At 33.3% G+C, this 21,373-nt stretch overlaps 1 protein-coding gene across 3 annotated transcripts in view; it reads left to right on the top strand.

Annotated features, from left to right (window-relative positions):
• The window catches only part of LOC106467923 (POU domain, class 3, transcription factor 4-like), a 50,669-nt gene extending 34,664 nt beyond the window's left edge, over positions 1 to 16,005 (top strand). For all 3 annotated transcript variants that reach the window (XM_022396142.1, XM_022396140.1, XM_022396141.1), the window contains one exon: positions 15,384 to 16,005. The gene's annotated coding sequence lies outside the window, so the exon portion shown is untranslated. The remainder of the gene's footprint in view (positions 1 to 15,383) is intronic.
• Positions 16,006 to 21,373: the final 5,368 nt, after the last annotated feature.

Genomic DNA, 21,373 nt, shown 5'->3' on the forward strand with positions numbered 1-21,373 from the left:
GTTTATAATACCAGAATTGACTAGCTGGTTTATGATACCAGAATTGACTAGCTGGTTTATAATACCAGAATTGACTAGCTGGTTTATAACACCAGAATTGTCTAGCTGGTTTATAACACCAGAATTGTCTAGCTGGTTTATAACACCAGAATTGTCTAGCTGGTTTATAACACCAGAATTGACTAGCTGGTTTATAATACCAGAATTGACTAGCTGGTTTATGATACCAGAATTGACTAGCTGGTTTATAATACTAGAATTGACTAGCTGGTTTATAACACCAGAATTGACTAGCTGGTTTATAATACCAGAGTTGACTAGCTGGTTTATAATACCAGAATTGACTAGCTGGTTTATAATACCAGAATTGACTAGCTGGTTTATAATTGACTAGCTACGCGCTGGTTTATAATACCAGAATTGACTAGCTGGTTTATAATTGACTAGCTACGCGGTGGTTTATAATTTTGTGATTTGTATATCACAATTTAGAAAGACTTTACCTATAAATCATGCTAATGAGATGGCGATCGTCATGGGCTTTTTACACATTTGTTACTAAACTTCATACGCACCAACTTGCTTGTATGTCTATGTCTTTATTGTTTATAGATTCCTAATAACAGACACACAAGTTTTAAACAAAAAACAACATCAATATTGCAATTAACCCCATTAATTATAGCTGAGGTTCCCTATGTACTTTACATGTAAAATTTGCGATTTCATTCAATTCATTTGGTCATTTCTTTACACTGAGTGTTGTAAGAAGAATAATCGTAATTACTCAGTGTAATGTAATATTTACACCCCATTAGTGATGAACAGTATAAAAACTAGTTGATAACTTGAAAATTAAGGGATCATATTCACCCATTGTTATACGACATAACATTTGAATCTATAATATTATTTAATCTAGTCTTAATGTGTTGTTTTATTTGGTGATTTTTAATAATGATTTGCTTGAAACTTACACTATTTTACAAGCATGTTTGATTTTAAAAATATCTTAGTAACATGACAAGTACAGACCAAAATAGTTCAGAACAAATGAAGCCAAAATGAAGTTTTTCCTTATGTGCTATTGTGTTAATCGTGGCGAAAACAAAATGGCTAGCTGCAGAAAAAAATAACATTTTAGAGATGAGTTCAAGTCCATTTTTAATGTTAAAGGTTGGAAATAACACTTGATAGACAATTGTCCTTGAACTTGTTACGTTAATATTCTATTAGTTTACATATTGTTTGTCAAAAGTGGATAAGTTACAAGAGGTAAACCTCTACCCCTGATCGTGCAGATAGGAGCCACTTTCACACATACAAGGGGTTTGTGTTATGAGAATGGTGGCTCCAGGAGCTTTAAGAATGTTCTAAACAGGATACCGTTGTCAGTAAACATTCTAAACGTGTACCTCGTTTTTTCTCAATCTGTGTTAAAATCGCGAAACAAACAACAATAGTACTTTTCAATTATTTTTTTACACATTAAAATCAGTATTAGTAAAATATTGGTTCCTCTTTTACCATATATTTTAACTGCATTACTTGCTCTTGATTTAAACAGTAAGAAATAAATGCCCCCCAGTGGTACAGCGGTATGTCTGCGGACTTAAACGCTAAAATCCGGGTTTCGATACCTGTGGTGGGCAGAGCACAGATGGCCAATTGTGTTGCTCTTTGCTTAACTTCTAACAAACAAAACAAGAAATAAATAATTCCCTTCGTTTTAAATTATAATTTTTGTTTCAACGCATAATGTTGTTCGAGTAATTTTAATAAAATAAAACTAATAGTTGATATTTTAGGCTTCTGAACTATATTTTTTAATCAGACTTCTTGAATAACTGAAACTTTCTTGAAATGACGAAACATCTAATTATTCGTTACCCTTTTATTTTATTTTTGGCGGGATTATGGGCTGTCCTTAGGTAAACCGGTTTGAATTTGCTATAATTCACCACCGCTCACGTTTCTCTAATGTGATTTAGATTTAAGAATGGTTATTTGTATGATGTGCACGAACCGACTAAATGTTTTGATGTTAATCTGCCCCACCCTCTTACGGTAGATGCAGGCAACAAAATATCTGATTATCTCATACAAGGTTAAATTCAGTTTGTGTGTTGGCTTCTTCACAAGAATCAGAGTAAACACGGTAGTTATGGAAATGCTCAAGAAGTTACTTTTTAGCATGGTAAACAGGTCAAAGTGAGTTAACGGTAACACCAAGCAGAAGCTAGAGATAGGATTTCAACAAGATTCAGGTTACCAAGTTCGTACATTTCTACAAATATTACTTTCCGTTTACAGAAGTTAGTGTAGAGATCATAGCTTGTTTAATAGGTAAATGTATTACCTACCACTGAATCGATTACAAGATTCATATAGTACAAATATTACTTTCCGTTTACAGAAGTTAGCGTAGAGATCATAGCTTGTTTAATAGGTAAATGTATTACCTTACAGAAGTTAGTGTAGAGATCATAGCTTGTTTAATAGGTAAATGTATTACCTACCTCTGAATCGATTACAAGATTCATATAGTAATTTTGACAGCAGATCCTATAACTATTTTAATATATCAAACTTACATCTAACAAAGTCATGTTTTTAAGAAGTTACAAAAAGTGTTGATCTAATTTAGAATTCTTATCTTTGTAGCTAAAAGTGGAGAAATTTTCGAATTATAGGAAAGTAGTGGCATTTTGTATATATTCTTGTTTTTTTTCCCCCTATAGTTAATGAGATCTTTTACTGGTCTACAAGAATACTACTAATAACAATAATACTAACAATACCTTCTGCAGTTACAAGACATTCAAACGCTAGTTCAATATTGAATATAATTCATGTGTGTTTTGTTAATCACATAATTAAATACAGAGAGTTGAGTATGTTATATTTAAAAATAGGATTTTGAAGATGCAAATCAGCAAGTTACGTGACAATCACAGTCGATGTGAAGTTGTGGTGGAACGGAATGTATCAGAAGTATATTTTGATATTGTTTAGTGTTAAATTGGTAATATGATCCTATCAAAAATTGATGGTTTTAGGGAAGGGAATACGAATCAACTTGGAGTACTAGGGCCATTTGGAAAGAGACCTCTAACAACTCGTACTCCAAGCCGTGGTAAGCAGAGTGTGGTGAGAACCCTCAAACACATGGGTCAGTGGCAAAAGCCGTCCACGTATTCCAGGCAACATTACACACAATAATAACAAAATCCGTCTGCAAGCCAGGCCAACAGGATATGGGCTCACAAACATAAGTATTCCAGTCATACCTCCCATTCAAGCAGCTGGATAATGAAATAGATATTCATGTCATTCCATATGAAGACATATCAGTCAAGTTGATGCAGTGCATATGGATTTCTGTGTGATTGGACTGTTGAAACAGGTACTGGAATATCGTCGTCCTCGTATACTAAATGGAGTATGGAAAACATGCATGGAAGATTGGTGTGTTTTGGACATGATAAGCGTACGACAGAACCTTTTACAATATAAACTACTCTGCAGGGCTTTGGTCAAGATTCACGTTCGTCAAATAGTGCAAGACTGAACATGGCGGCATGGACTGTAACGACGTGGGGAGGCTCCAATATCGTTTTAATAAAACTTATCCAACATTTGTATTATAGTTTCTTTTTGGTTAATATTACCTAAACATTGCATTATTGCGTATTTTGTGTTTGCTGGGATATGGAATATGTAGGCCCTTTAGTACCAACCATTTACAGATAATTTTCCAATATATCCATAACAATCAATTTATAGTAGCACTTATAAACAAAGTCACGATAACCAGATTAGAAAATGATTGATACTCCAGGCAATCTCATCCTATACTGCACAAGCATGTTGTTTGTTGGCCTTTGAACTCTTTATGTATGCATAAAAAGTTCAAACTTTGTAGGGCTATTTGCTAGTAATTAGATACTATTAATACCAATATATTTGTGTGGTTGTTTCTATTCATTATTTGCAGTATCTTTAAGCTAATCATATCAATATAAGCTTAGTAATCAATTCACTTAACGTCTCGCGAGTAAAATGAATTTTTGGATCCATACCATGAACAAATTGGCGAGATTTCAAGATCACCACACAATGCCATAAGACTCATATCAGTTTATTATGTTTATTACAAAGAGTCATTTTTCAGTCGACAGATAATGCGAATGGGATATGATGTCACTCATATATGCGATTAAACTTAATAATCAGCATTCAGTTGCCACATGTTTCCGGACAAATTACGTCAGTACTATATAAGACTATGTTTCTGTGGCTGAATTTCTTTGGTGCACAGTGAAATATTCATAAATAAACACCACGCTTGAGCAAGCATATCTTCTACATATCACCTTCTCGTTTGTTTGTTTTTCTCTTTTTAGTTGACATTTAAATTCCTCAAGACGATGAATTTCGCATATTCAAAAGAAAAACTGACACTTTAACGACTTCATTTCAACCTAGAGTATATGAGGTTCATAAATCACCCCTCTTTCCCCCGACTGTTTCCACCGTTACCGATGACAATAATATCTTGATTGCAATAAATTGAACATTTATTTCTAATTTAATATGTATAAGTTTTTCAACAGGTCTTTATTTTGAGTACAAATTTTGAAGACACAGGTAATTAAGGTTAAAGCAATCCAATGTCTGGAGAACTATGATTGGAATTAAATGGAAAAAGTGAGGTTGGATGCAGAAAGGAAAGGTACATTTAACATTTATCACGTTGTGATTGATAATAAAGCAGTCTTAATTTTTGACTGCTTGGTATATTATGTGTGAAACGAAATATTCTCATTGAATTTTAAAAAATGACAAGAAAAGTCAGTGACATCAATCATCTCGTTGCCGGTTATAGGTCAAACTCCCAAATAGTGCCGCTGCTTTTTTTAAATAATCAACGAATATCATATATATTTATATTTACATATAAAAACTATTCACTTTTATACAAAAGTATTGTTGAATGCTCTAGCATACTGTTACTACTGTTACAGTCAGTAGAGTGCGATCCCCTTGTAGTCATAACTTGAAATTTTACAAAATCATTAGATTAAATATATATACATACATATTTGTTTGTTTGTAGTTAAGCACAAAGCTACACATCACGGGTATCTAAACCCGATTTCTAGTGTTGTAAGTCCGCAGGCAGACATACCACTGTGCCACTGTGGGGGGGGGGGGGGCATATATACATATATTAATGTATTTTCATTGAAAGGCTATTGTCTCCCGGTAGGACAATGGCAAGTTTAACGGACTTGCAATGCTATAACCCAAGGTTCGATTCCCCACAGTGGACACAGCAGATAGCTCAATGTGTCTTTGCTTTAAAAATAAACAAGTCAAAGGTTATTTTAAATACACATTATTCATCTTTCGGTCTATAGACATTTACTTCAAACTGTCTACTGAATATTTATCAATCTAATGTTTAATTGTTGGAAGTACTTTGTTTGCTTGATTGTTTGTTTTTACATTTTCTCGCAAATCCACACTAAGAGCTATTTGTGTATATCCATACCTAATTTTGAATAGAAAGATTAGAGGGAAATTAGCTAGTCAAGAGCACCCACCGCCAACTTTTGGAAAATGTTTGTCTGACCAAACAGTTAGAGTTAAATAGTTGAGAAACTCTCAGACTTTATGGCCTGAAGTTTCCAAGACCTTAGGCACTCTGGATAAGCCCTTCATTAAATGATCTAATAAAAATTTTAGATAATATGTATAGCACTCTGAGGTACCATACTTGCGCTACAGTTTATTTTTTTGAAAACAGATCTCAAACATAAACAAGATGGTATAGACATATTTAATGTAATAAATATAATTTTCGCTGAAAATATTGCTTGTTACGGTGCTAGGGAAGCTTTAAAGAGAATATTTCTATATCTGATTAGGCCCTTTTCGATCCACACGGAAGACCGTATCGCGCAAAGTGCTTTCATGACCTGGTGGTTAGCGTGAATCGAATGTGAATCTGAGGGTTTATAGTTCGCTTTCCCGTCCCCCCAAAAATCCGCTCAACATTATGGTTGGTGTGGAATAACTGGGATCCGCAATACAAAGAGCAGTTTCAGTCTCATTGTTCTGCCAGCAATCTGGTAAATGTATTTACTGTCTTGTTGTCTTTAATCTAATCACTACCATGACTTCAGAAGTATTTAGTCATTGTATGATGAACGTATTCGTATAAATTTGATTTTACTAAGATCAAATTCATGATCAGTATCTTATTTCGGTGTTTACATGATGGCATATAGGTAGAAGTCAGTATAAGAGACGCGTAACAGGCCAAACTACAACCGCTACACAACCATCAATCAGTATCGTAACAAGAATAATCCATCGTCCACATTAACATTAAGAGACTAACAACTTTGCTGTGTTCAGCTGTGAAACAACCTACACAGTTTGCTAAGTTTAGCCATTTAACAACTTAGTGTTCGTGCTAACTTTAATAGACTGTCGACCTTGCTGTCTTCAGCTGTGAAACACACTACTACCCACCTTTCCGTTTAACAGCTTATTACCCTTGCCGGCTCCAGCTTTTAACAATTAATATTCTATCTCCAGCTTTTAACAATTAACATTCTATCTCCAGCTTTTAACAATTAACATTCTATCTCCAGCTTTTAACAACTAACATTGTATCTCCAGCTTTTAACAATTAACATTCTATCTCCAGCTTTTAACAACTAACATTCTATCTCCAGCTTTTAACAATTAACATTCTATCTCCAGCTTTTAGCAATTAACATTCTATCTCCAGCATTTAACAACTAACATTCTATCTCCAGCTTTTAACAATTAACATTCTATCTCCAGCTTTTAACAACTAACATTCTATCTCCAGCTTTTAACAATTAACATTCTATCTCCAGCTTTTAACAATTAACATTCTATCTCCAGCTTCTTAACAACCTAGCAAATTCAGCAGTAGCATGGTATCTCAACTATACTAATCTGATTTATATAATAAATTATCATCCATAATGATACCATCTATGACAACTACGCTAAATTCAACCATTTTACTACCAAATGGACTACCATCTGTCAACTAACCTATCCTGTTAAACTAGATGTATAACAACCTACACTCCATGCTATTTTCAGCCATTTGACAATTTCAAAGCTTTTCTAATTTCAGCCATTTTACATCACTGTTGACTTCAGTTGCATAATAACTTACGAAAAACAGTTCTTCCACCCTCCCAGGATCCCAGGGTTTTAATACCATCACGTACACGTTCCTTTAATGCACGCGCTACTTCACCTCAACCCCATTTACTCCCCAGTTGAATAAGAGGAATAGGAGGTAACAAAACTTTTTGGACGAAGTTTTTTATATTAGATTATAAAAAAAAGCATCCGTCAGATAACAAAGCCGGATTTTTTTTATTCTGTTGAAAATAATGAAGAGTATTATCAGAGATATTCTTGTATTTTTCTTCTACTGCTAAAATTATTCGAGAGAGCTTTTTTTTCACTACTACTATAAATATTTGATTTACACTACTGCTATTATTATAATATTATAATTTTCTATTACTAATTGTTGTAAACTTATGACACTATACAGATATCTAACACTATTAGCCCCTTACTGAGTCAGCGGAAAGTTTACAGAATTACAACGCTGAAATGCGGGATTCGATTCTCCGTGGTAAACAAAACACAGATAACCTATTGTGTAGTTTCACTCTATAACAAACTAACTACCATTAAATATTTCTGGCTGTAAAATCTAGAAATTATACTAAAGCGTATTTTTTAACAGCATTGAAACTACTTTTCTATCATTAATACTGTTCTCCAACACGTTTTGACACTACGGAGCTTTATCACAAATACTGTGTTTAGCAGCTTGACACTACACACATATTTCTAGCACTAATAATATATTTTAACAGTTTAACCATACAAGTTTCTATAACAAATGCTGTGTTTTAACAGCTTGGCACTACAGCTTCCTGTCACTAATACTATGTTTTGAAATCTTTAATACTGCAGTTTTTAATTATTGGTAAAACTCATACAGTTTGTTAAAGTTTGACAGGCTTCGGCGAAAAAGAATAAAATGAAAAGCTTTCAAGAAAATCTTAACTTCTAATCGATGCCTAATTAAAGAGCGTACTGTGTGAGTGTACAGATATCAGCTTTGTACTAATAATCATTCATCAGTCTAAGTAGTAAATAAAACAACATTTCGTTTCCATGGCAGTAGGCCTTTCGTTAAATTAGCAAACTCAGTCAGATACATCATCGTTGTACAAACACTGACGACGGGGGAAGGTTAATTCTTCTAGAAAGGCTTTTATATTACAGGAACTTTTATTCATTTATCTTTCGCTTGGCCTCACGATACCCTGCAGTATCAGACTCCACTATCGACATTAATGTTACGATTTTTATTCCTGTGATGTGAAATAATAAAAGCGTATGAAGCTGTATGCTGGGAGATGACGAACTTTTCCGTAAAACCTGTAGTTTAGTAGGCCTAACGGTACTGACCATTTTGTTGTTTCAAATAGAACGACAGGAGTACGTTACCAAACCCACTGAGAACCAAACATGAGTTCAATTAAAACTGAAATACATCAAACCCCAAGTTTTTATGTAAAGCTTATTCATAGATTGATTGAAGACTGACAGCAAAGTTCCATCAGGAAGACCCAGTATCAAACCCTGGCCACCACCAATATTGATTGTTAGTTTTATTATTATTATATATTTATTTTTTGTTAAGCGCAAAGCTACCCAATTTATCTGTGTTGTGCGTATCACGGGTACTGAAAACCGATTTTTAGCGTTGTAAGTTCGTAAACTTACAGCCGAGGCACTGTAAGGCCATGATATTCAAAGGACACGTAATTTGATTGACATTGACATCTAAACCGTACGTTTATTTTGTTTACTGCTTACCTTGACTAAAATTTATTTCGTTTTGTTTAGTATTTATCTGGACACTAATTTTATTTTGATTAGTGTTCACCTTGGTAAAAGGTTGTCTGGACGTTATGTTTATTTTTTTTAGTAACCATTTTGGTAAATATCTGTCTAGGTACTATGTTTATTTTGATTAGTGTTCACCTTGGTAAAACCTTATCTGGACACTACTTTTAGTATGTGTATCATTTATCTTGACAAAAGTTTATCTGGGCACTATGTTTACTGTTTTTATGCATTTAGTGTTCGCTGCTTTTCATAATCTTTTCGTAGTGCTCAACTGCGTAAACGTTTGTCTGAGCTCTATAATTATAGTCTTTTAGTATTTAGTGTGTTACCATGAGTTGGTATTTGTTTGTTTGTTTTTAATTTCGCGCAAAGCTACACGAGGGCTATCTGCGCTAGCCGTCCCTAATTTAGTAGTGTAAGACTAGAGGGAAGGCAGCTAGTCATCACCATCTACCCCAAACTCTTGGGCTACTCTTTTACCAACGAATAGTGGGATTGACCGTCACATTATAACGCCCCCACGGCTGAAAGGGCGAGCATGTTTGGTGGGACGGGGATGCGAATCCGCGACCCGCAGATTGCGAGTCGAGCGTCCTATCCACCTAGCCATGCCGGGCGAGTTGGTATTTAGTATAACTGAGGTTTATATTCCGTAGTTATTGCTTTACTAGACTTACATATTCTTTATATATATTCTTAATATTCGCTTCGGTAGAAGTTTATAAGTAGTATATATTTTAGCCTTTACTTTTGCTACGAGATTGTTTAAACACCGTGTTTATTTTCCAGATGGCTAAGAAGTTTCTGTAGATAGCAGCTTAGAAACAATATATTCTGATAACGTTTTGTAATATGCACTATACCAAAGTTATCAAAATAATAATCGAATCCATATGTAGGTTGGCTAACTTTCAGGAGATCCAGAATCAACTTAAAGCACAGAGTCTGCTCATTACTGAAATCCAATAGAGCTTTTTTTTTCCACGTGCAAAACGATAAAGAAAATCGCTCATCACAGCCGTGATTTTCGTCAGACGAACGACTAGCACGTGAGGTCCTAACCGTTCTTCTTGTTAGCTCTTGGTTTGACCCACCTGGTTGTCTCTACAAGACAGCACGTGTTAAACTTGCGGGTTAGCCATTATTTATTGCTATTTTTGCTTTTCCATGTTGTATATAAACACTTGACTGTTAAGTTCCTGTATTTCAGCAAGGGTGTATACTGATCCTTCCCATAATCTGATAAGAAATGTTTTTCCCTTTTACTAACATTAGCACCGTAGGGAGACAATACCTTTCCAATGTCACACCTTGCAATAATACTTACTCGTAAATCTTTTTAGGATTCGCACAGAAGAGTCGGTGAAAATGTGTTAGCACCATCATAAAACTTTCACTGTCAGTCCATTCGAAACTCACTGTCAGTGATATAATACTTTAATCCTGTCGAAATTTACTGTCAGTGGGATAACAAATTAATCTAGTTGAAATTTACAAAAATTGGTACAAAAAACTCACTGGACATAAGGTACTTTAATAGTGCAAGTCTGTAGGTTGTACAAACAAAATACAAAACGTACATGTTGTCTGTAATAAAGAATACAAGGTATAAGTAATAAAGAGGACGACCTAGGTGGTGTAAGTCACTGGACATGAGGTACTATAATAGTGTAAGTCACTAGACATGAGGTACTATAATAGTGTAAGTCACTGGACATAAGGTACTTTAACAGTGTAAGTCACTGGACATAAGGTACTGTAACAGAGTCAGCTTTTTTGGTAATACAAATCATCAGATAAAAGGTACAGATTGTCTGAAATAAATTAAGACAATATCGTCAGATGATAGACGCTAACTGTTTGTGTTAAAGCAGGTCTAATAGTGTCAAAACTTAGACATAAGTTTTAGTAAAACTCTTTACGATTTTAGGCAATTGTTAGTATCCATGAATCTCCAGCAAGTATCAGAATTTCAGTTACAGCGATAATTTGTAATGATGTTGTACTTTTTAAATTATTAATCTATCTATACTATATTTATATATCAAAATATCTAATTTACTTACGGTTATTGGTAAGATGTTTAGTTCGAATGTTAATTGTTTAATATATATTATTTATCTAATGCTCCGAATTCTTAAAATTATGTTTAATGAAATGTATATTTTGGAATTTTATTTATCAACGTATGACTAATTTACAGTCTCAAGAACCCATACTTAACTAACGTATTTGGATGATCAATTTACAATGTATGGCTTATCAGAAGCAACGGAATTATGATTAATGTATAATCCAATAGTTCATCATAGTTCATGGATGTTGAATCTAAGAAATATCTGTACCAAAACGATAAGCATACTACATGCATATATTTTTCTTAGTGTAAACATAAGAAAATAATATACATAATCTGTCAGACTAAGTTAAATATTATGTTGGAACATAATCTGTCAGACTAAGTTAAATATTATGTTGGAACATAATCTGTCAGACTAAGTTAAACATTATGTTGGAACATAATCTGTCAGACTAAGTTAAACATTAATTCTTCTGTCAGACTAAGTTAAACATTAATTCTTCTGTCAGACTAAGTTAAACATTATGTTGGAACATAATCTTTCAGACTAAGTTAAACATTAATTCTAAGTTAAAGAATAAGTTTTTATTATTATTTCTATCTCAGGAGAGTTCAATTTTGGAAAAATATTTTTTTTAAATTGTTTACGCAACAATTTTTTTACCTCTATGTCTTTATTGTCACACATGCGTTTTCTAAATGCCATCAGTATTCCAATTAATTTCGCTGATTACTACAGGAATATTCTATGTATTTTACATATAAAATGGGTCAAGAGTGAAATTCTGCTGGTCCTCACCGGTACTCAGTACCGGAACTTATTTTTTTAAGGCGGTACTAGTACCGGATATATTTGAGCTGCTTTGTCGTGTTTTATATTTACATGTAGATTTTTTTTTCTTTTTTCAAAAACAGGTCCACTTCAGCCAGCTTCGAACCTCTATTTTTGCACCTCTGAAACTGATGATTTCTCAGTTATTTGATACCACATACTATATTCATCAACTATCTCTCTTTCTGTTTAACTTGTGACATTTTTGATAGTTTTACGTCACAACTGATACAAGATGGAAAAGTGTTAAGTTTTTCTCTCAGTTAATTTATCTTGGAATTAAAACAAAATTTTAATATATTTTTCATGAATGTTTTAAATACATGAAATAATTTGGGTTAATATAACATTCATTGAAAAGAAGACAGTTTTGCCACCTTCTTGCTGGCAGCGTTTGAATCCCTCTTACCCTGTATTTTTCTCTCCGTCTTACCTTTTTGACATGTGAGGTTGATTTACTTTGCTAGGGACCGTATTCAGGTACATCAGACGTTCAGGTCTGTTTGGTTAACATTGTTTCATTTTCGGAAACCGAACTTGGGCATGGGAGATTTACACGTGCGTGTGGCACGTGAAGGTTTTTAAGTGGCCATTAAATGATATGATCGATAGTTGGGCATCCAATAAACAGTTTTGTACATACACTACTTTCAGAAATTGAGCCTGGAAAAGTAATATACATATACATTTATATCTGACTGAAAAGTTTTTCTCACTTCCGGCTAGGTGAAAATGTTGGTTATGTTATAACTACACGTGTTGGTGAAGTTGTTGCTCGGTTAATCATGTCTTTAAAAAGGAAAATATTTTGTAAAATATATATTGGTATTTCAACCTCATCGATCACTTGATTCTCAAAACGATATTCAATTGCCAAGTAGTTCATGAAGTGAACTATCAAAATACCCGGATAAAACTAGTGACTACTGGCTAACCTCATTCCTTGAAAATGTTGATTTTAGCTTTTCCATGTAGAACTAAGTGCCTCATTAATCAAACACTTTAAAAGAAGCGAGAGGCCGCGCTTACTGTATTGAACATGTATTAACTTTTCCAGTTAAGCTAGAAAATGTTGGTACTCACGTGTTTCAAGGTTAGTAGGAATAATGGACTAGGTATTTTACACATAAAATAAATAACGATTGTTTTCCATAATAAATGTCGTTGTGCTCACAAATAATTGTTTATTAATTTACTACTTAGCACAATGTGCTTGTCTACACAAGTACTTTGCACATTATACACTCAATCAATCAGGCAGAAAGTACCAATATAGAATATAGATGATGTAGAATGCAGTTGTTTGTATAACCTTGGTAGACAACATATTTCAGTTCTTACTGATAAGCCATGATCGATAAAAAGGCTTATCCCTTAACAATCTGGTTGTTTCTCTATCACCTTGCCTCTCTCTCTGCTTATCAGTCTATCCATTGACCTTTCCGTATATGTCCGTCAGTTTATCAACTTGCCATTATCTGTCTTAAAATTTGCCTTTCTCAGTTTGTATCTGTAAATACATGATATAGTCCGTCTTCCTGTTTAGAAATTCTTTTCTTCATCATTCTCATCTGTTAGTTTGACTGTCCATCTTTTTATCCATCTGAAAACACGTTTTCCTCTTCGTCCGTTAATTTCTCGCTCCACCTCCCTCATCTGTTTGTCTGGCTGTATCTTTTTATCTCACAGTGGTTTGTAATCTCATCTATCTTGTTGTCTATCTATTTGTCTGTATTTCTATCTGTGTACTGACCATCTGTTCATCTTTTCTTCTGTTTGCCTGAATATCCTGTTCATCTATCTGTCTGACCGTGTCTTTTCACCTGTTTGACAGTTTGTCTTCTTATCTATATGCCCACCCATCTCTCTCATCTACTTGTCTTGTGTCTTAGACAGTACATTTTTTGTCCATTTGTTATTTATCAGTCACTTCCTATATATTTTTTAACTGTACGTTTATTCGTCTAGCTCTATTTCAGCTCAGTGACCAGTAATTTTAATATATCCATCTGTTTGAAAACCTGTCTTTCAATCTTTTATTCCCTTTGAATACAAAGTATTTTCATTTTTGAATCAATATTTCTCTAAATCGACCTCCATTTCGAATTTTTCACCATTCTAGATTTGTCTGTCTATCTCTCTAGCCATCTACCTGTCTGTCCGCTCGTCCATCTACCTATCTATTTGGCTATATATTTCTGTTTATTCGGTCTTTCGTTCATCTACAAAATTTGCATTAAATAATAGAAATCCATAATGCTTTAGTCTAAATAAAACGTTTTCGAACATCCCTTCGTATTAGCAGCCATCGATTTAAATTTTAAACCTCACTCTTATTTGTTCAGATGAAACACAGAACGTGGTATAGAAACATGGTCGTGTTTAGTGAATAATGTCGATTTCTCTGGCAGTTTCCATTTCCAATGAGCCGTGAAGTGAAGCCTTTGATTGGAGTTTTAATACGCGCACGTGCCTGAGTTGAAAATATCCTACTCATCTCTCTCTAACGTACACTGTTGCTAAAGCGGCCATTTAGAATCCACGGACAATTAGTCCAATATACAGTGTACCTCAACCCTCTCTCTGTGTACTCCAATCACACGATATCTGCCGGAGCTCATGTACGAACTCAAAAAGAGTCCGCCACCACTCTTGTCTTCTATCCTTTAAAAGATTCAAGTACGTGAAAGGGTAAGAAGAGAACAAAATTCTTTACAGAAAAATCGCACGTGCTAAATAGCTCTTGGGTTTTGATGTTAGAAATATGCACTTTTTGAAAACTGAGATTTTTTACGTGACATTACATTTTATCCAGTTGAAAACAAAACAAAACAAAAATTCTACAAAAACAGCGTTGGCGTTGTCGTAAACTTGGATAAATGTGGTAGCTATCAGCATTGCAATTATGCTCAAAATAGTTTTTTTTCTTGTTTGTTTGTTTTTTAATTTTGCGCAAAGTTACACCAGGGCTATCTGCGCTAGCCGTCCCTAATTTAGCAGTGTAAGACTAGAGGGAAGGCAGCTAGTCATCACCACCCACTGCCAACTCTTGGGCTACTCTTTTACTAACTAATAGTGGGATTGATCGTCACATTATAATGCCCCACGGCTGAAATGGCGAGCATGTTTGGTGTGATGGGGATTCGAACCCGCGATCCTCAGATTGCTAGTCGAACGCCCTAACCACCTGCCCATGCCGGGCCAGTTTTGTCTTCTTCTCTGTGCATTTATTTCATCAAAGAGTTCTCTATTTTGTAAAAACAAAATACATCATATTTATACAAACATTCTTTTAAGTATACGATCATAAAGAAAGACCTGCTTGAAACATTTTTTACCAAGGTTTGATAACATAGAATTTTGTAACTAGGAAAAAAAAAAAGGTAATGAATATATTTTCTCTCATATTCACAACTTTTCTTTACTTGTTGTAAAAGTATGTTTTACACACTAATTATTTTATTGTTTGCTGTCCAGGTTCAAGGATGTTTGAAAAATGGCCCAACAGTTTTCTCGACGAAGGCGACATCATGTGGAAATATATTTAAACTACTGGATAGTTTGATTTAGATTAAAAAAAAAGTTGGTTTACTTTCACCAAATATTGTAAGTTTTCTTGTAATGATGAATTTAAAAAGAATAATGTTATTAAGGGGATTAACCATATAGGCTGATCCGAAAATGTCTTTGGTACTTCCTTACTCAATTGTTTCTAAATAAATATGTAAAGGTATACCTTAAAGAGATATACGAAACGAAACATAAACCCCGTAGTAAACGTACTGTATAGAACACGTACACATTTATGTAAAACAGCGTTTCAAAAGTTGCACCAACTGTTTGACATCATTTGTAATAACCTGTATCAGTCTTATATCTAAGTGCTAGTGAATTACTGACGAACGTATTTACGTACTATTATAAGTCTGTTTTTTTATGTGAAAAAAAAATGTATTAGATACACCCTCACTAACTATAAATCTATAAGCATTCCTTAAAAGAGGGTCTTTTTATTGGAAGTTTCAAAGACGGTTTGAATCGTATTGTATTTGTATGCGTCAAGTGTTAAAGGTTTTAATAAAGACCAGTTTTAATCAGAGCGTTGTTATTCTTATCGTTATTTAGCAGATTATTATTTATTTACTAAATAAACAAGTTTGCCAAATCACCCAAATTAGCTTCAGGGAAGAAATAGAACATATTCTGTCCCTTGTCATAATAGTCAGGTCAAACGTGGTATAACTCTATAATTTGGGAACCACAGCTTGAGGAAACTTCTATTTAATAGACAGGTTGAGAGTAGTGCATATTAATGGCAGTGGATTGAGAGTATCTTTGATCAATGGCAGTGTTGGAGATTAGTTGATAGTGGATCACTAGGAATAGTCCTTGTTTGGTGGCAGACGATTCAGAGTAGCACCTTTTATTAACTATGTACTGGAAATAGAAATTGTTAATGACTGAAGATGTAGAATAATGCTTTTTGATGAGTTTGGATTGAGAGTAAATTTTTGATTAGTGTGAACTGAAAGTAGCATTTTTTAATGAGTGTGAACTGAAAGTAGCATTTTTTAATGAGTGTGAACTGAAAGTAGCATTTTTTAATGAGTGTGAACTGAAAGTAGCATGTTTTAATGAGTGTGAACTGAAAGTAGCATTTTTTAATGAGTGTGAACTGAAAGTAGCATTTCTTAATGAGTGTGGACTGAAAGTAGCATTTCTTAATGAGTGTGGACTGAAAGTAGCATTTCTTAATGAGTGTGGACTGAAAGTATTGCTTTCTAATAATTGTTGATTGAGATAAATTCTTTGTTTAGATAGAGATTCATAATTTTAAAGAAAATCAGTTTCATTTCCATTAAAAGAACAAAAGATGGCTATTATAAATTGCTGTTACAATCAACTATTATTTCTTTGATCAAAGGAGAACAAGTCACGTATTTTAGAATCAGTTAAGTTCATTATTGATTAAATAAACTGTTAAAAATGTTTCATAAGTCCAAGAGCATTACAATAATTTATCAATCATTATTGATTAAATAAACTGTTAAAAATGTTTCATAAGTCCAAGAGAATTACAATAATCTATCAATCATTATTGATTAAATAACCTGTTAAAAATGTTTCATAAGTCCAAGAGCATTACAATAATCTATCAATCATTATTGATTAAATAAACTGTTAAAAATGTTTCATAAGTCCAAGAGAAATACAATAATTTATCAATCATTACTGATTTGCTACATTTATAAGATAACATGTATTTTTAAAGAAATCTTTAAAAATGTATAAGGTATTTGATTCTTTTTTCTGTACTTCTAATCGAATACAGTTTATTCACATGGTGTTTTCTGTATATTGTGTTTAAAGATATAGGCTTCACAACATATACTTACAAGCAGGTTTTTGTATTATACTTGTATTAAACATTATATTGCTCATTATAGTGATTAACTGATAAAAAGTAAATTAATTATGCAAATCAGAGCTACATCTACAGTACCTTACAAGTTAACGAAAATAATTCTGTATATCAGACAAGCTAGAAAGATTTAGTAGCATAAATCCAAACACCAAAAACTTGGAACGTACAATGATTAACACCGTATTGAGTCATCAGTTGAGTACCATGGCTGTTAACTCTTATTTTCAACTGTACCTCCAAGTATCTTAAGTATAAGCGTGAATAGATGCAGCAAATAAACTTCATAAATATTAATATTTCCCTTTGTACGTAGAATGTTTAAAGTTTTATTTAAATTAGGTTAATATGTAATTATCCCAGAATTCAATTCTGTATATTGGGTGAGGATATAGAAAACTACAGTGTAAAATTGACAACGTGGTAAAAACTTTCAAATATTAACAAAAATACTACTATATCAGTTTAACCTTTTTTTTGTAAAGCATATAAGAAACTTTAAAAAATGTGACCTTCACACCATTGTCTTTCAAAACCAAAGTTGCTGTTGATTCTATAAAATATTTTTTGGTATCAGCGGACTACAGGTTGTTTTCATGAAGATATCAGCTGATTGAACATAATTTGTGCTTGGTAAACAACGATTAAAACTGCCAATAATTTTTTTTTGATTTTTTTGTACTACATGAACACTTTTCCAGGTTTAAACTTCATAACTTATTTTTACAAACATATGTTTGCATCATACTTTAGAAAAGTATTTTTTATATTGAATATTATTAGGAACTTCTGATTAAAAGTAAAGTATTTATATAGATCAGAACTAAAATTACTTACACACTAACTTACAACTGCGTAACATTTCATTTTAGTCAGCCGAAAACAAACTACAAATATGTTTGTTGGCGTTCCCGTAAATTTGGCTAAATGTGGCAACTCTCAGCACTGTAATGATGTTTAAAAATCGAGTTTTGTTTTTTCTTCTTTTCTGTGCATTTAAGTCATCAAAGAATTCTTCATTTTTAGGAAATATATAGTATTTATACAAACATTTTTTCAAAATCTAGTATCATCAAAAAAACCTGCTCGAAGAAAAGATTAGGAACTTTTATTACAAAGGTTTGATTACTTAGAACATTCTGATTAACGAAAAAAGTTAGAAATACGTTTATTTTCACTCAAATTCACAGCTTCTCTACTTGTTTCAAAATTATGTCTTTACTTATTGGATTACAATAGAGTAAATGTTGTCATTGTTTGTTGTCATGTGTGTTTAAGAATTAATACGTATTTGTTGACTATGAGTTTAGAATAGTCCTTTATAAAAATAACTTTGATCGAGAGAATTTCCTTTTAGTGACATTACATTGAAAATGGTCATTGTTTAATCACTTTAGACTGTTCGGTGAAAATTTATTAAAGGTAAGAATTGAGCTATATTAGTTTTTATTGGTGAGTATGAATTGAGAGTAATGCTTGTTTGGTGTTGGTTAGAATGGATTAGAAATATCCTCGTTTAGTGACAGTGGATTAAAATATTTTGGCGGCAATGATCTCACAGTAAGTTTTTGTTGGACAGAATGGACTGAGGGCACTTTTTATTTGGTTACAGTGGTTAAAGAATATTGTTGTGTGGGGGATTGAAAGAGTGTTGTTCTTGTTTGTGTAGGGAAAGTTGGGGTAAGACGGTCACCTTAACGTTGAATGCGGTTTTCATGAAAAAGCAAAAACTTAAAATGATTCTTGTTTTATCATAAATTTAATTTCTAGTTAAGAAAAGATTGGTCATATATCTTTTTTCACATATTGAAACAATGCATTTCTTGTGGTTGGGTGCTACTGTTTTACCTATAAATTTGAATAAAACGCACCTACAAGATGGGTTATATGACCCACATATAACTCTTAATAACTGCGATTAAAAATAAATGATACATTTAGATGTATTTAAATCATTAATCCATCCTTTAAATGCTCCCGGCAGGGATTTGGAAGACTATGTGACATGCGCAATTTGCGCATTATCTAAGACAACAGAGCAAAACAACAAGAGTACTAGAGGACCAATGATGTACATTATGTCATTGACTTTAAGTAAGACAGCCCCGCGAAGGGGGGACGTCTCACCCTAAGCTACTCATTGTATGCAATCGTACGTTATAAAAATGAACTCATAATTGTTTAAAATTAATAAAGCGAAATTCTCTTAAATATCTAACTTGTAATCATAACATATTTAAAATGCTTACCTTATATCACTGTCATTAAAAGAAAAAATGAAGTCTCGCTTTGATCATTCACATTGCGTCAGTCTGCTAGTATGTTTATTCACGAGAACAAACAATAGTTGCATATAATTCACTCTGATGGTAACATTGCATAGCTGATGGTTATACAGGGGTGGCCGTTTTATCGAAGGGGACCGTCTTATCTCACTTTCCATTACAGTAGGTTAAAAGTAATATTTTGAGTGACAAAAATCCTATAGCAATTCTTTGTTGATGAGAGTGGGCTGAGAGTAGTCATTGTTTGAGATTGGTGAAGTGGATAGACAATAGTCCTTATTTTTATTTGGTGATATGACAGACTGTGTATAGACATATGTTTGTTTTCATGATGACTCAGAATCATTCAGCGACTTTTAAGGACAAAAATAATTGAGTTAAAGTAAATGTTTGATACAAACACATATCATCATTGTAGTTAAGAAATATGAACTAATATGATACCCTAACAGAGGGGCAGAAAGCCATCAGAAATAGTTTAAGCTAAAATTAGATCCGAAAAAAGGAAGTCTATTTTGGTTGAAACTACAAGTAATTTCTGTCATTAGCAAATAATTCAAAATAAATTTGAAATTTTCACGATGCTTTTATATTTTTGTATCATGATAAAAATATTTTATAAAGAATAATAATTTTGTCCCTTATACATATAAATATTATTAAATATTTATTTCGCATTCTTATACGAAAGTTTTATTTTTATTTTAAAGTTTTCATTATATTCTTAATATTTTTTTTACCTTCTCTCTGGTGGCTATAAAGAGTCTTTCCCTTTGTTAAATGCATACAGTCATTATCTCCTAGCTTGTCTTTGTCAGTGACTACATTCAAGCTTAACTGTAACATTCCACATCGCTTGATATCTGAATGTGGGAAATGACACTCATCTCTCCACTTGCCTGTCCAGAAGATAAACTTCACACGCATCCACGTACGTAACTTTGGGATTTTCCTGTCGCCCCAGCTTGGCTGGCAGAATGGGATTTCTCGACAAAACGTGAGAGAAATACCGATAGCTGTAACCACCATCACTCGTGACAGTCTGGGAATAACTTCCAAGCCAGTGCTTCAGGGGTTGCTATCTTAGATGTGTATGGACATCGACATTTCATGTATACCAGGCAGAAAAGTCAAGGTTCCTTATAAAAAGGTACCCGGTGGGACAGCGGTAAGCATACGGACTAAAAACGCTAAAATCAGAGGCTCGATTCTCCTCGATGGATATAGCATATAGCCTGATGTGGCTTTGCTATAAACACACACACACACACACACTCCTTTTAAGGGATATTTTTTCGATAGAAAATTACAGAAGTATGCTATAGATTGCGCGATGCGAGATACAGGGCCAGTGAAAATTAGGGCAAGGCCATGGGTTAGAAAGTGCAACGCTGTTTATGATCAAATAGTGCCAATATTAGGAGAATGTATGTTGTTACTGGTAAAGTTCTCAGGGCCCTGGGTTAGAACGAATGTGTTGCGTATGCTCAAGTGAAGTAGTAGAAATAGTGTTATGATTTATGAAATGTATTCTAATTATCGACATCATTTGGAGAATGTATTTTGTTTTCAAGTAGATTAAGATAATGAATTGAACTTTAAGTTTTTCTGTATTCAATAGGCTAATGTCTTGAGTTGGAGAGTGTGTGTGTGTTGTTTATGATCAAGTAAAATAGGGTCATGAGTTGGGAACTGCATTTTATTTACGTTCACTTGAAATAGGTCACGAACTGGAGAGTCTATAATATTTGTGATCTCAC

Source organism: Limulus polyphemus, unplaced genomic scaffold, assembly GCF_000517525.1.
Source record: "Limulus polyphemus unplaced genomic scaffold, Limulus_polyphemus-2.1.2 Scaffold2797, whole genome shotgun sequence".
Classification (NCBI taxonomy): domain Eukaryota; kingdom Metazoa; phylum Arthropoda; class Merostomata; order Xiphosura; family Limulidae; genus Limulus; species Limulus polyphemus.